Source organism: Lontra canadensis, unplaced genomic scaffold (genome assembly GCF_010015895.1).
Source record: "Lontra canadensis isolate GAN:19392208 unplaced genomic scaffold, GSC_riverotter_1.0 scaffold23, whole genome shotgun sequence".
In the NCBI taxonomy this organism is placed as follows: Eukaryota; Metazoa; Chordata; class Mammalia; order Carnivora; family Mustelidae; genus Lontra; species Lontra canadensis.
In genome coordinates, this window is record NW_022631017.1 from 20,668,703 (window position 1) to 20,682,403 (window position 13,701).

Genomic DNA, 13,701 nt, shown 5'->3' on the forward strand with positions numbered 1-13,701 from the left:
GGGTAAATACCCAGTAGTGCAATTGCAGGGTCATAGGGAAGCTCTATTTTTAATTTCTTGAGGAATCTCCATAGTGTTCTCCAAAGTGGCTGCACCAACTTGCATTCCCACCAACAGTGTAAGAGGGTTCCCCTTTCTCCACATCCCTTGCATTTAACTTTTGATTGATGATTGCATTTAAATTAATAATCATAAACAAAATGCACCTTTCTAAACAATACTTTATTATGTGTATTTCCTAGTAAGTTTTTTTTTAAAGATTTTATTTATTTATTTGACAGACAGAGATCACAAGTAGGCAGAGAGGCAGGCAGAGAGAGAGATGGGGAAGCAGGCTCCCTGCTGAGCAGAGAGCCTGATGTGGGGCTCAATCCCAGGACCCTGGGATCATGACCTGAGCTGAAGGCAGAGGCTTTAACCCACTGAGCCACCAGGTGCCCCCAAAATAGCTACTTAAAAAAAATATTTTATATTAATCAAACAGGAGCTTAAAATTTTTAAAAATAATTTTGGATCAACATAATTCATTTTCCAAGTAAAATCCTTCAGGAGCCCTAAGTATTTAGAAACTCATGAAGCCATGATCTGTTCTTTAGTTCACATACACAAGCTGATGGACAATGACTATGAACGTAAATGGGAGTGGATGATGGCTCCAAATGAGAATTACATTTTTGAATGTCTTCATTACAGTGCTGATTAATCAGAATTCAGAATGAATTTGCTGTAAATAAGTGTAACTTTTAGTTGAGGGTGATGTAGTTATATTGACATCTGCTATTAAAATACTTCCTAGGGGAGGTGATTCAAATGGCGGTGTAGGGAGATCCTGAACTCAGGACTCACAGACCCAACAAATATGCAGCTACATTTGGAATAAGTCCCTCTGAAAAGAACCCGAGAACCAGCTGAACACCTTACCCATAACAAAGGATCGAAGGATCACACTGAGACAGGTAGGAGAAGCAAAGACACATTTGCCAAAATCTCCACCCCCTGTGTAGTGACCCATTATCAGGAGGGAACTGAAATAACAAACAAAAAACAAACAAAAATATAAAGGGAGCCTCTACCTAAGAAGAAGCAGGTGATAGAGGATAGAAGGGATAAAATGGCACAGCACTTTATGGAAGAATACCAGAAGGGAGGTGACTTGTGAAATAATAGGTGACTGAAGACTATTATGAATGATAATTATCACTTTGCCATTTGCAATTATTCATGCATTTCCTGGAGGGCAGCCAACATATTTATCAGTTATGACTAATAAATGTATGTGTTAGCAACCTTGCATTAGCATATTAGAAAGCCTTAGTATATATTTTCAAAGACCCAAAACGACTTGGTCTAATGCTTTAGTATTGTAATTGTTGCCACTTTGAAACCAGTTCCCTTGTTTTCTGCACTTTAATCAGCTTTTCATGACCTACATTGGTGTCCATGGACTCCTCCCCACTCTCCGTGTAACTCTCATAATGGGCATCACACTGTTTTCTGCGGCTGGAACTCCACCTCCAACCACATAGTTTTCTAAAAAATTCTCTTTTTAGATTTCATCTTACCCACTAATGACTTAATGTTCATCAATCATTTAGCAATGTGGTAATAGAAGAATTCTTCCAAAAAATGGTGTCAGTACTTAGATTTTTTTCCCCATAGTGTTTATGTCATCATACCTTGCTTTGGAAGACTGGGAGAGAGTCATGATATTAGGGGAAGGGAAAACCATATTAACTGACACTCTATCATAAAAATGGAAGAGCTTGTGCATATTTGGTATATTATTGGCAGAACTATAAATCCACATTATGGGAAGCAATATGTATTTATACTTTTGGCTAAAACATTCATTAAATTAGTCTCAAAAGAGACCTACCATGATCCACACTTTCATAGATGTCTGCCAGGGAAATATGGCCTTTTGGATCTCTGCATTTTGTAGAATGTTAAATAAGCCTGGCTTGAATAGGCTGTCAATTGCACTGCCGTAAAGTTGAAGTCACTTTGTTTTGGGCCACCTGAAAACTTGTGCTCTATCTCCACTGGGTATTCTTACCAAGGCAATTTCTTCCAACCAGTTTCATTTGAGGCTGAATGCTATTTAAACTTCTTTATGTGTTTCTTTAGCTTGGGAGGATACCATATGTATGAGGTTATGGTCCAAAGATGCTGCCTTTCCAGTTTACATTATGTAAAGTTATATGGTCCTCCTTCAAATTAAAAAAAAATGCTGCATGATGAAAATTATTTCTGTACCTGAACTAGTAATTTGCTAGCTATAGTTTTAGAGATATATTTCTACAGGCTCTTGACTTTTCCCAAATAAAATTTATTTTTGAGAGCCACACATTTTGGGAGCATGTTCTTCTACTTTAACACCTTCACAATATTCACTATTTTTTTCACTCATAGTTTTACATAGACTACAACACCTATTGAAATAATTTTACAAATTATTTTTTCTTATTTCTAATAGAACACAGGGTAGAATCATTCATATCATAGAGCCAACAACAAATTTGCTATTTGTTCTCATAATTTATCTAAAACTTGTATTTTGTCCCTAATCACTAACAGTAGACTCAAGCAAAAAGGGATTAGTGAAATGTGTGTGTGTGTAGACAAGAAAACTTGCTAGCACTATCCTGAATGCCTTCCTGTCTCACTAGGATATGTTTCCTCATATTTACCTGCTTTACTCAATATCATTCTTGGGCAATGACTTGATTCCCACCACATCAACTATGGGTTGATTTTATTTGCTAGGATATTTTTCCAAGAAATAAATTTCATGATATCAGAAATTTCCATATTTATGATCAAAATGAAAAAAAATAATTAACTACACTGAAAAGTGGATGCTTCCTAGCAGGTTAGGTTACATCCAGTGAACCAATCCCATGGTATATTCAGTTATATTTTGTATCTAAGCCAAAATCAAACTATTATGCAATTCCTGGAAAATTGTGAAAACCACAAAACATTAATTCCAAAAATATAAAAGACAAATATGTAAGAAAGTATAAGACAAGATGTACTACTCCCCTAGTTCTGACCAGGACAAAGTATTTAGGGTATGTATTTACTACTCAACTTTGATTAACTTCAGTCCTTGAGCATTGACTATATGTCCAGAACTGTCATTGACCTTTTGTTTGAAATAAGTAGAAAATTTCATTTTACCCCTCAAAGTCTTTACAATAAAATGTCTTCCAGGATGTTCTACAAATGTTTGTACTTTTTCCCAACTGAAGTGTATGTCTAAGAAAGTCCAAATAAAGCAACAATTTATTAAATATCCACCATGGAGAAAGAACTTGCAACTTTATTGATGGAATTTTAGTTCTCTGTTCAGAGGTTTGTCTTTTTCATCATCATTGTTTTCAACATCATCATCAACTCTGTGATCATTTTTTCTATGCTTCTTATATATTCACATGCCTGGCTCATAGTAGAGCTGATCATACAGCATGAGGTTGGTTTACAGTATCAGTACAGTATCACAGTTAAGACTACTGGCTTTATGTACTGACTCCATAGCCAATAGCTTTAACTGTTCCATTGTATTGTCTCTACTTACTACTCTAAATGAAATATTAAATTCTCAGATTAGGCCATTACCAGAGTAAGTGTTCACTACATATTCTAGACAAATGTTTGAAACCATTTAGTCTTTTCAGAACTGACACTAGGGGAAGCACAATGTAACTTTCATGTAACTAATGGGGGAAGAGTAAAGATGTGGTGACTATCCCCTAAAATAAAAAGCCCTGTTATCTTTCAGGGAAATTTGGAGAGTTAATGTGACAGCTTTTGAAGTTCCAAGAGAAGGATCAGAAAATTTCAGTGTTAGAATTAATGAAACTCACATTAGGGTCTGGAGGTAGTCTAGGTACTTCTAGGCTTTACATTTATGACTTTAGGAAACACTGTTGGGTAAGACTCTCCTAGCCATTGCCATTGTTAAGAACCATTTAAACAAAATCAATGACAATGGTCTCTGTTATGAACTCAATGTATGTTGAAACTTAATCTCCAAGTGATGGTATTTGGAGGTGGGGCCACTGAGAGGTAATTAGGTCAAGAGGGTGGAGCCCATGAATTCGATTCCTACCCTTAAAGAAGAGGCCAGAAGGGTAGCCTGCCCTCTGTTTGCTTTGTCAGGATATGAGGAGAAGTTGGCAGTTTGCAACCCAGAAGAGGGCTCTTACCAGAACCCAACTAGCTAACACATTGATCTCGGACTTGCAGCCTCCAGAACTGTGAGAAATAAATTTCTGTTGTTTATAAAACACCCATCCTATGGAATATTTGTTGCAGCAGCTCAAGCTGACTACAGTAGTCTCTAAATATAAAGGTGTATATTTTTTGTGTTTACAGAGAGCTAAGGCAGAATTTGGAAAATTTTTATATGTCAACACATTATTTGTAGAGATTTTAAAACTAAAATCGGCTGAAGTTCCCTTCTATGTCTTTTAATTAAATATAATTTTAAGCAGAGTTAAAGCAGGGAGAGGAAAGTTTTTTTGGGGGGGAGAGGAAAATATTCATACTCCTGACAAAATCATATCAATAGTAAGTGGTGATGTGATCTCAGGTAATTTATATCTTTTTATATCTCAATTTACATATTAACGAAATCTTCAGAGGAGAGGCAAGATCTGCCCTGAATCTTCAGAGGCAGGGAGGAGGAGAAGGAATCCCAGGTGAAAGGAAGAGTGGGCAAAGGTGTGGGAAGAATGGGTGTTTTTGAGGAAAGGGAAAGTGAGGAGCAGGCTAGTATGGTAAGGGAAGAAAATGAAAGAAATACAAGGTCGGGTGCCTGGGTGGCTTAGTCTCTTGAGCTTCAGACTCTCCATTTCAGCTCAGATCATGATCTCAGCATCATGGGATCAAACCTGGAGTCTGGCTCCACACAGCAGTGTGTTTGCTTAAGATCTTCTCCCTCTCCCTCTTCCTCTCCCTGCTCCCCTCCCTGCTTGTGCTCTCTCTCTCTCTTTCTTTCTCTATAAAATAAATAAATAAATCTTGAAATAGATAAATAAATCTTGAAATAACTATCTAAACAAACAAACAAACAAACCAACCAACCAACCAGTGAAAGATTTTGTTAGCCAGATGAGAAAGTCTGGACTTGATCTTGCAGATAATGAGGAACCACTACAGGTTCTTAAGGTCTATGATGATTTTTTAAAACTCCCTGCATTTAAAATGTATGGTACATAATCTCTTTTATATCCTTCCTTAATTTTGTTTAAATGGCCTGCTACTGGAGTCTTCAGAGTCTCACTATTTTTATACTCTTCAGGGCCTCATTGACCCTTTCTTGACTTTAAATTACTTCCATGATAAACTGCCTTTAAGTCCATGCCAGTTGTGCCAAAGTGAACAGATATGGTTAATGTAATCCCTGAAGGGAACTCCCTCATGAAATGTAATGGATATCCCTGAATCATTTGAGAGTCATGCATTTATATTAACTGTGTAATTGCCGCACTTGGGCTTCAGTTACTTCGTCTGGCAGTACACAGCTGAAGATGAATAATATCATACAAAACATGGGAATACCTAATATCATATGAAACATGGGAATACTTAGTTAAAATTAAGAAGTATGGACAGGTCCAATTAGTCAAACTGAGTTTCTGTGGGCATAATGAATTTTGAAAGTTATTTGTAAAATTGACTTAAATATTTTTAGAATATTATGACATTTAAGGATAAAAGTCTCTGGGTAAGGCACCGAGTATCATTTTACTGAGTGTCCAAGGCTTTGAAATAATCTTAACATTCTTGCATATTATAAAATACTTGGATTAATTGATATTTTGAAATGTATCTTTCCTGGGACTTGAAGGTTTACTTGGTGCTCTAGTTTGAGATAAAATATTTCATACCTTCTTACTTAGTCCATTGTCCTTTTCATGAACTTCTTAAGAATATGTATAATTATAACTATTGGTTGCTGATTAGAATATCTAAATTTAGAATGAAAACATCTTCTTAAAATGAACTGATGGTTCCTGTGATTAATAAAGTATTCAATTTGTTCAAATTTGGGGCTATAATAGGAAAATAAGATAATTAACACATATGAATATATAATACACACTATATATATGTAATATAAAACATACATTAGACAATTTAGAATTTCACAAGCAATGAAACATGAATCCTCTGAGGCATTAAAAGTTGTTTTGTGAAAAAAGACCATAACCAAGTAAGTCTGGCAATGCCGACTTACTACTTTTCTCCCCCTTTCTTAGAAAACACTAATACTTATTAGCCCTTTAGAGTCTTCTAGATGTTCTGCCATAAGGAAACCCATTGTTTAACCTAATGCTTCCAAAACTTATTTGTGTTTGGAAACTCTCCTCTCCCTAGAACATTTATTAATATCTCCTGGGACTCCAGTATTCTAAGGAACATTTTCTAGGAAAAATTGACATAGAATTTAAGTAAATACAATTTATTATATACACAGAGGTGCACACAATAAACACAACACATTGCCCCTGATTAAATAGAGCAGGCTGTCTGGACATAAGCTGTATACTTTGAAGTTTTACAGTATACTACGGTGCCTGGAACACAGTAGATATTAAATAAATATCTATGGAAGTGATCTTTTATCATGTAGTCACTTCACTCTCCCCATCTTTCATACCCCCTCCAATGGCCAATTTCCTATAGCACTCCCTGAAACTACTTTTGGCTGTGGTGAGACAAGCTATGTAAGTTATTAAGGTCTCTTGTAATGAAAACCCTGTGCTCAGCATATTTTAACTTGTGTTACAGCAAGGAGCTTCTTTTGGTGGTTGTAAAACACCCCTTAGCCCTGAAACCCTAGCATGCTGAAATAGATCATGTAGCCATTAACCATCAGAGGGTTGTTTTCTCAATGCTACATTACCTCTGCCCATGTTGAAGAAGGCATTAGTCTTCAGGGCTCACTGCTCTTCTTTGGACTCATGCTTTTTCAGCATTCTCTGCTCTGATGACAATTCTTCACTTAGGGCTTAATCATTTCAGGTTTAAGGTTGTGCTTCCTAAATCTATGGGAACTAAGGTGCTAAAGTCCACTCTATCTCCTGAAATTTAGAAGAATCTAATGGCTTTTTTTTTTATATTGACGTTATTTCCCAAGGTTTTTCTATGAACTCCAGCAAACATTTTAGTGCCAACTGATTTTTGAAACTATAGAGGTGAAATATAGACTATTCAAAGTGTTCTCATGGTCTAATTACAAAGCATGCACATACCAACAATCACAGTTCTGAGTGATAATAAATACAATCAAAGTATACACAGGAAACAGTGTTATCTCAGAGAAGAGTCATAGTCAAATGCCCTCAGATTCTTTTCCTTTCTCCCTCCACTGTACACATGAAAAGAGAATCTGTCTTTCTTGTTTCTCTTCTGGACCCAAACCACTGTTGAAGGTAGTGGGTCACACAACTAGGCTAATGGATTCATTTAAAATTTGTGACTATATATTCCAAATAAGGTCTGAATGATGCTCAGTAGTTCTGTTATGTCTTTCTTTAGGCTCAGTTTGGAATTCAAGACATTTCTTACCAGTTTTTCTTCTCCCCTTAAATCTCCCTCTTCTCCTGCCTTTTAAATATATACTCTTAGTTGATAATCTTGCCTCATTTTTAAAAAAATAAATAGGAGACCTTATAATAACTTCCTCATCTTCCCACCACCAAACTTACAGGCTACCTGCATCTGCACTCTTTGCCTTGCTCCTTCCTGCTGTGTTGGAAGAAGTATCTCTCCTTTAATCAAAGGTCAATGCCTCTACTTTTGCCTTATATAGAAATCTATTTCTACTATTGTTTCTTATACTTAATCTTTCCATCTTTGCTGGGGCATTTCCACAAATGTAAACATCTTCCAATATTTCCCATGTTGAAAAACCAAAAGATGGAGGAGAAAAGAGAGTATGTTTGGTTTTTAAGCACTTTAACTACTAACCCATTTCTATGGCCCATATTACATCCAAATTTACTGAAACAGCTATCTACACACTCTGCCTGTACCTCCTCACTCTTCTTCATTTTTCAATCTGCTCCAATCTGGCTCTGTTCCTATATCTTCATTGATGCTGATCTTTATGTCATTGAAACCTATAAACTCTTTTTCTGCTCTTGTTTTACTAGACCTGTCACCAACCTACAACATAACATGTAGGCCCTTATCAGAGCCCTCTTTGGCCTTGCTTTCTGTATCTGTTTTCCTGATTATATTCCTACCACACCAGCCATTCCTTCTTTTATTCTTTGGTGCTCTCTCTAATGATTATTATTTTTTAGGACTTGGCTTTCCCTTTTTATTTGGCTGAACTTTCTCATTATGTGATCTCATCCATTTCCATGGTTTTATATTTCTCTGTTGTGTTGTGACTCCTTTGAACTTCAGAATCATATCCAACTACCTACTTGAATAATTTCATCACTGTCTCAGTTTGGGAAGTATCACGAGGTGGCCTCATTTGTTATTCTACTCCACTCACTACAGGTGTAGGAAGTCTCTCTTCCAGACCACCATCTCCCCACTAACTATTCTGGGCTTTCTCAAGTATTATGAGTCACTGGGATATTGAAAAATGATTTGTGTACTTGTCCATATGGGGTAAGTCAGAGAAGAGTCAAGCAAAATCTGAAGAACCAACAGGTGTCACTCCTGCTGAGCAGTGGCTGGGAGAAGTGCCAGGAGCTATTGAAGAGATGCCTTTATTAGACATTGATGAAAAGAACAGCTTGCATAACCTCTGGGCACAAGGGATGGACTGTGATTGCATAAAAAGTAGGCCAGGGCATTCATCAGGTTATGACTTCCACATGGTTCCTATGTATTTTAGCAATGTTCCTCAGTGCTAATTCCTTTGCTAAGCTAGTCCCCTTTCCCGTCCATGTGGCCCATTTAGGTCTAGCCCTCTTGACCTGTACCACCAACCTCTCTACTCTCGTCACTGCCATTTCTTTGTTCCTTTTCATCTCAGGGAATATCTTCTTTTATGTCTATCAGGAAAGGGAATAGGATTTCGGAGGGGTGGTGTGAGGGCATGCTAGAGCAAAGGCCTGATCTGCATAATGTCTTGTTCAGTCATTCTATCCATGCTAGGCACTCTTTCATGTTTTAAAAGGATCCAAAGCCAAGAAGTCTCCTTTTCTCTGGATTCTACAGTCAGATCCTTACCTTCATTCAGTTGGGTACAGAATAACATGGTTGTTTGAATAGAGCTTGGAAAGAAGGAAATACATCAAACTATTATCTCACCAAGCTGTCTCTTTAGTCAGCTCAGGGTGCTATAACAAGATACCAAGGACTAGGTATCAAGTAGGCTTAAACCACAGAAATATATTTTCTTACAGTTCTGGAAGCTGGAGAGTCCAATATCAAGGTTCAGTTTGAGGTGAGAACTTTCTTCCTGGCTTGCTGTCCTCAGGAGGACTTGCTGTCAGAAAGAAGGGAGGGAATAAGAGAGAGAAGAGGGAGACAGGGAGAGTAAGGGAAAGAGAGAGAATTTAAAAGGACATTAGTTTTATAGATCATCCCCACCTTTATGACCTCATTTAATCCTAACTATCTTCTTAAAGTTCCTATCCCCAGTATAGTCATATTGGGAGTTAGGCCTTCACCATATGGATGGAGTGGGAGGACATAGTTCAGTCCATCGATACGTCTGATAGGAATTTCAAATTTTAACATGTCTTAAAACAGATCACCTGATTCTCCCCAATCCCCATATGCTCATCCACCAAAACTTCTTATTGTAGTCTCTTTTTCTCAGATTGAGTAATCAGCACAATTATCTGACCACTTGCTTTAGCATCTTATTTTCTTATTCTGTATATCAAACCCCAAAGCAAGTCTGTACCTTTTTCTCCACAGAATTCCTTGAATTTCCTCTCTATCTTTACAATTCATACATTTGTGCATGCCATAATCACTTGGACTGCTAACCTCCTATATGATGTCCCCACTTCTAATTTTCCCACCTTATAATCACTCATACAGCTAGAATAATTTTATCAAAATGTCAATCAAATTATTACAATCACCATCTAAATGAAACTTTCTAGTGACTCTCACTGCACCTAAAATACAGTTTAATTGCTTTACCTTGGACTATAAGACTCCTGTAAAATTTTGGGATGTTGAAGGAAAAATGTTTAGATGTTACCAAAATTCAAACAGGGGAAGAAATGCTTAGATCTACTTTGTTTGAAACAAGCAATGTGAAAGCAGAGAGATGATAGGAGAAAAATCACGGGTGACAAGAAGAGATACATATAGAGTCTACTGATACAATCCAGAAGGGAAGTTATAAATGTCAAAACTAAGGTAGATGGTATTGAGATGAGGGAATATATTAAAGGGTACTTATGAGATATAGGGAAAAAAAGCCATGCTGAACAGACATGACAGTGGAAGAGACAGTAAGGGAGCAGAATTCTCCCAGACTTCTGACTCTGGTGCCCAAGTGCATTGCAGGATCATTCACTTAGAGAGAGGTGTAGGGGAAGGGAAGATTTGTAGAGGAATGGATAAGTTCCTTCTGACACGTGCTAAGTTTGAAAGTCTATGGAGAAATAACAATGTGTCATGTTAACTAGGCAGCTGCATATAGGTTTCTGGGACCTAAGGTATAAAGATTTGGGAATCAGAGAGGATTCAAAGACCAAAGGATAGAATCCTTAACTGCACACTGTTTCAGTAGATAGTGGAAGAAGAGGAGTCCATGGATGAGATGGAGGAGAAGTAGATAGAAATGTGAGTGGAAAACTGGTCTATGAGAAACCCCTATGGAGTGAGTAGGAGACAATGGCAAATGTTGCAAAAGAAATAATCAAATAGCTAGGAACTAAAAATTGTTCTTTGGATTTGCAACCAGAAGTCATTAGTGGTATTTTGAAAGGAGTTGGGAAGAAGTTGTAGTGACAGAAGGTTGATTACAGTGTTTTGAGGATAGAATGAAAGTTAGTTCATTTTCAAGAAGCTTGGTAGAAAAGGAAATGACAGAGCTAGAATGTTAACTAGTGGGGCTGTATAGTCAAAGGAAGGTTTTGTTTTATGTGTGTGTTTTGTTTTGGGCTTTTTTTTTTTTCAACTAGAAGAGAAGGAATCATTAATTATGGAGACACCCGTCAAATAATGCATTGGCTAATAAACAGTAAAATAGATTAGGATAGTAGATGGTAGGGGGAGGAGGAGCCTTTGTCAAGTAAGGCAACGCATCATCCTTATCCTTATCATCTACCAATCAATAGCATGGGATTGATGTATATATTTTACTTCCTGTTGAATACAACTTTATGTTTTCTATGGAGTTAAAAAGTGAATGATTTGTGTGTAAGGGTTTTATCTCCAGAGTGCCTAAATTAATTTTGTTTTTGACTTTGTATGGCGTATGACTGATTTCTTTCCTTGTTGATGGATTTCCTGGAGAGATAAAATTTGACTGTACCCTGCAGTGGCAGGGTATTCTCCCTGACCTTCTTTCTATACAAACGGAAGTCTAATGGACTCTTCGAAGTTAAACTATAAAAGTTTCAAAATACATTGCCACTTCTGTGCTGTTGACCACTCAAGTCCTAGTCATTTCAGGTACAGCATGTTTTACTTTGTTTTATTTTTTAAATTAGACCTTTGACATCAATTCTTTTCTCCACAATTTAGTTTATTTCTATTTGACAACTTAGCTTGTTATAGGAGCAATTGAAAAACTCACCTAATTAAAATTCACAGATCATAAAGTTTAATTCAGTCGTAAGGTTAATTTTCCTCTAAGCTATTGAATGTCAGTGATTACTTTTCCAGTGGGAGGGAAGACAAAAGCAAAACAGGACACTTTGTCTCTTTCATCATTAGCATGAACTACCCCAACCAAAATACTAAAGTGAAAGTCCTAGGAAAAATCCTCAATATGGATCAAGATTGCACTCTTGTAGATGGCAAAGACTCTATTCTCAATAAGTATGTAATGCTTTAAAAAGAAAGTGTTAAATGTAGTCTTTAAAGAACTAAATGGATAGGGCCTGATCATTGTAGAAATAGTTCACTGCTTAGAGATTTCACTAGTTGATATTTGTTCTAATTCACTAGTTCTGGTGGTCTGAAGCATTATGTACACTTTGTTTTCAGAAAGGGAATGGGTTAAAGGAGAGAATGCTTGAGAAGAGACACCTCAGAATTGTGAATCTCCTTCCTTTCTGCTTTGTGAGTAGCATCCAACCACGCTAGAGATATTTGGACATGGAAACAGACTATACATTTGTCCTAACTGTTTCCCAAACAAAACTTGGATACATTACAATGATCATTATTTTTAAAAGATAGAGGTAAAGAAATATTTTGCTGAGGATGGAATTAAGGTATCCACATCCCACTGTCCTCAGTAGGCATAGCCTGCTGTTACATTGTGGAAAGTTGCAGGAGTCTTCAGGTCTTTCCCCCCTCTTTTCTTTATGTCTTAGTTGAAATTACATGGTATCTAAACTTATTTTGGCTTAATTATATGTTTGCATAATTAAATTTGTTCATCTATAAAATGGCAATTATAATACCACACAGTCCATAGGGCATTTTGTGAATAAAATGAGATTTATCCATTTACAGCAAGTAGAATCACCCAGCACAGTTTAAACACTCAGTAAGTATTGGCTATTATTATACATTATTCACTTATGCAGTGCATATTTGTTGGCCACAGGTCATGGTCAGGGTGTCATGTTGACAGAGCATTCATTTATTTATTCATTCAACTAGTATTTACTGAGCACATATGATGAGTTGGGTACTATACTAGAGGATGGGGACACAGCAGTGATTAAAACAAAGTTCAGGCCCTCATGGATTTTATAGTATAAGGGGAATGAAAGATGATAAACAAATAAGTATAGAATATAGAATATAATATCAAGAAATAAGGCTCTGAAAGATTGTGTAAGCAAGATAGATATAGACCTTACACTCATTAGTTAAACTCTAGACAAACTAAAGACAAAAACAGGAGTTTAAAATGAAAGGATAGAGCAGTTCTGAATAGTGACAATGTCCAAAGAGTAGCTATGTGTATGGGTGATTGAAATGAGGTTTATGGTGGGGGGATGGTTTCACTGAAGTTGCAAAGGCCAAGAATCTGTGAACTTGGGAGTTGAATGGTTCATCCATACAAATCCTGATTTGGCATTGACCTATAACCTGGGAAAGCCCTGGATGAGAACCTACTTAAGTCAGAACATAGATGTTATTATAAAGTGCAAATGAGATGCTGGTCCAGATTAGAAATACATTATAATGGAAAAAAGTTTGGTTTATAATTAAGACATTCCCATCCCAAAAATTTAAAAGTTTTGTTTTTTGTTATCCTTTGTTTTTTACGTAAATGACATGGTTTTTAACAGGCATCTTGAAGAACTTGATTGAATAAAAAGACCGTAAGAACTCCATATATTTAGGAGATTGATAAGCTGATTTCCTTCAGAAATATACATTTGCTTCAAGTTTATAAGATAATGAACCCCCAGTTCAGTATCAACCCTAACAGTATTCTTGGCCAAGCATGTTGTCAGAAAAGCTTATATAAGAAGTTTTAGATTGCCTGGGGTGCCTGTGTGGTGCAGTTGGTTGAGCTGACTCCAGCTTTCGAGTTAGGTCATGATCTCATGGTTGCTGAATCAAGTCCCA

At 36.6% G+C, this 13,701-nt stretch overlaps 1 long non-coding RNA gene across 1 annotated transcript; it reads right to left on the reverse strand.

The window, feature by feature from the left end:
• Positions 1 to 2,057: 2,057 nt before the first annotated feature.
• Positions 2,058 to 9,460, reverse strand: LOC116870605. The gene is made up of 4 exons (XR_004383257.1): positions 9,382 to 9,460; positions 6,917 to 7,094; positions 3,184 to 3,261; positions 2,058 to 2,210 (listed from the first exon to the last, which is right to left on the reverse strand). It is a non-coding gene; the product is annotated as an uncharacterized LOC116870605 (long non-coding RNA).
• Positions 9,461 to 13,701: the final 4,241 nt, after the last annotated feature.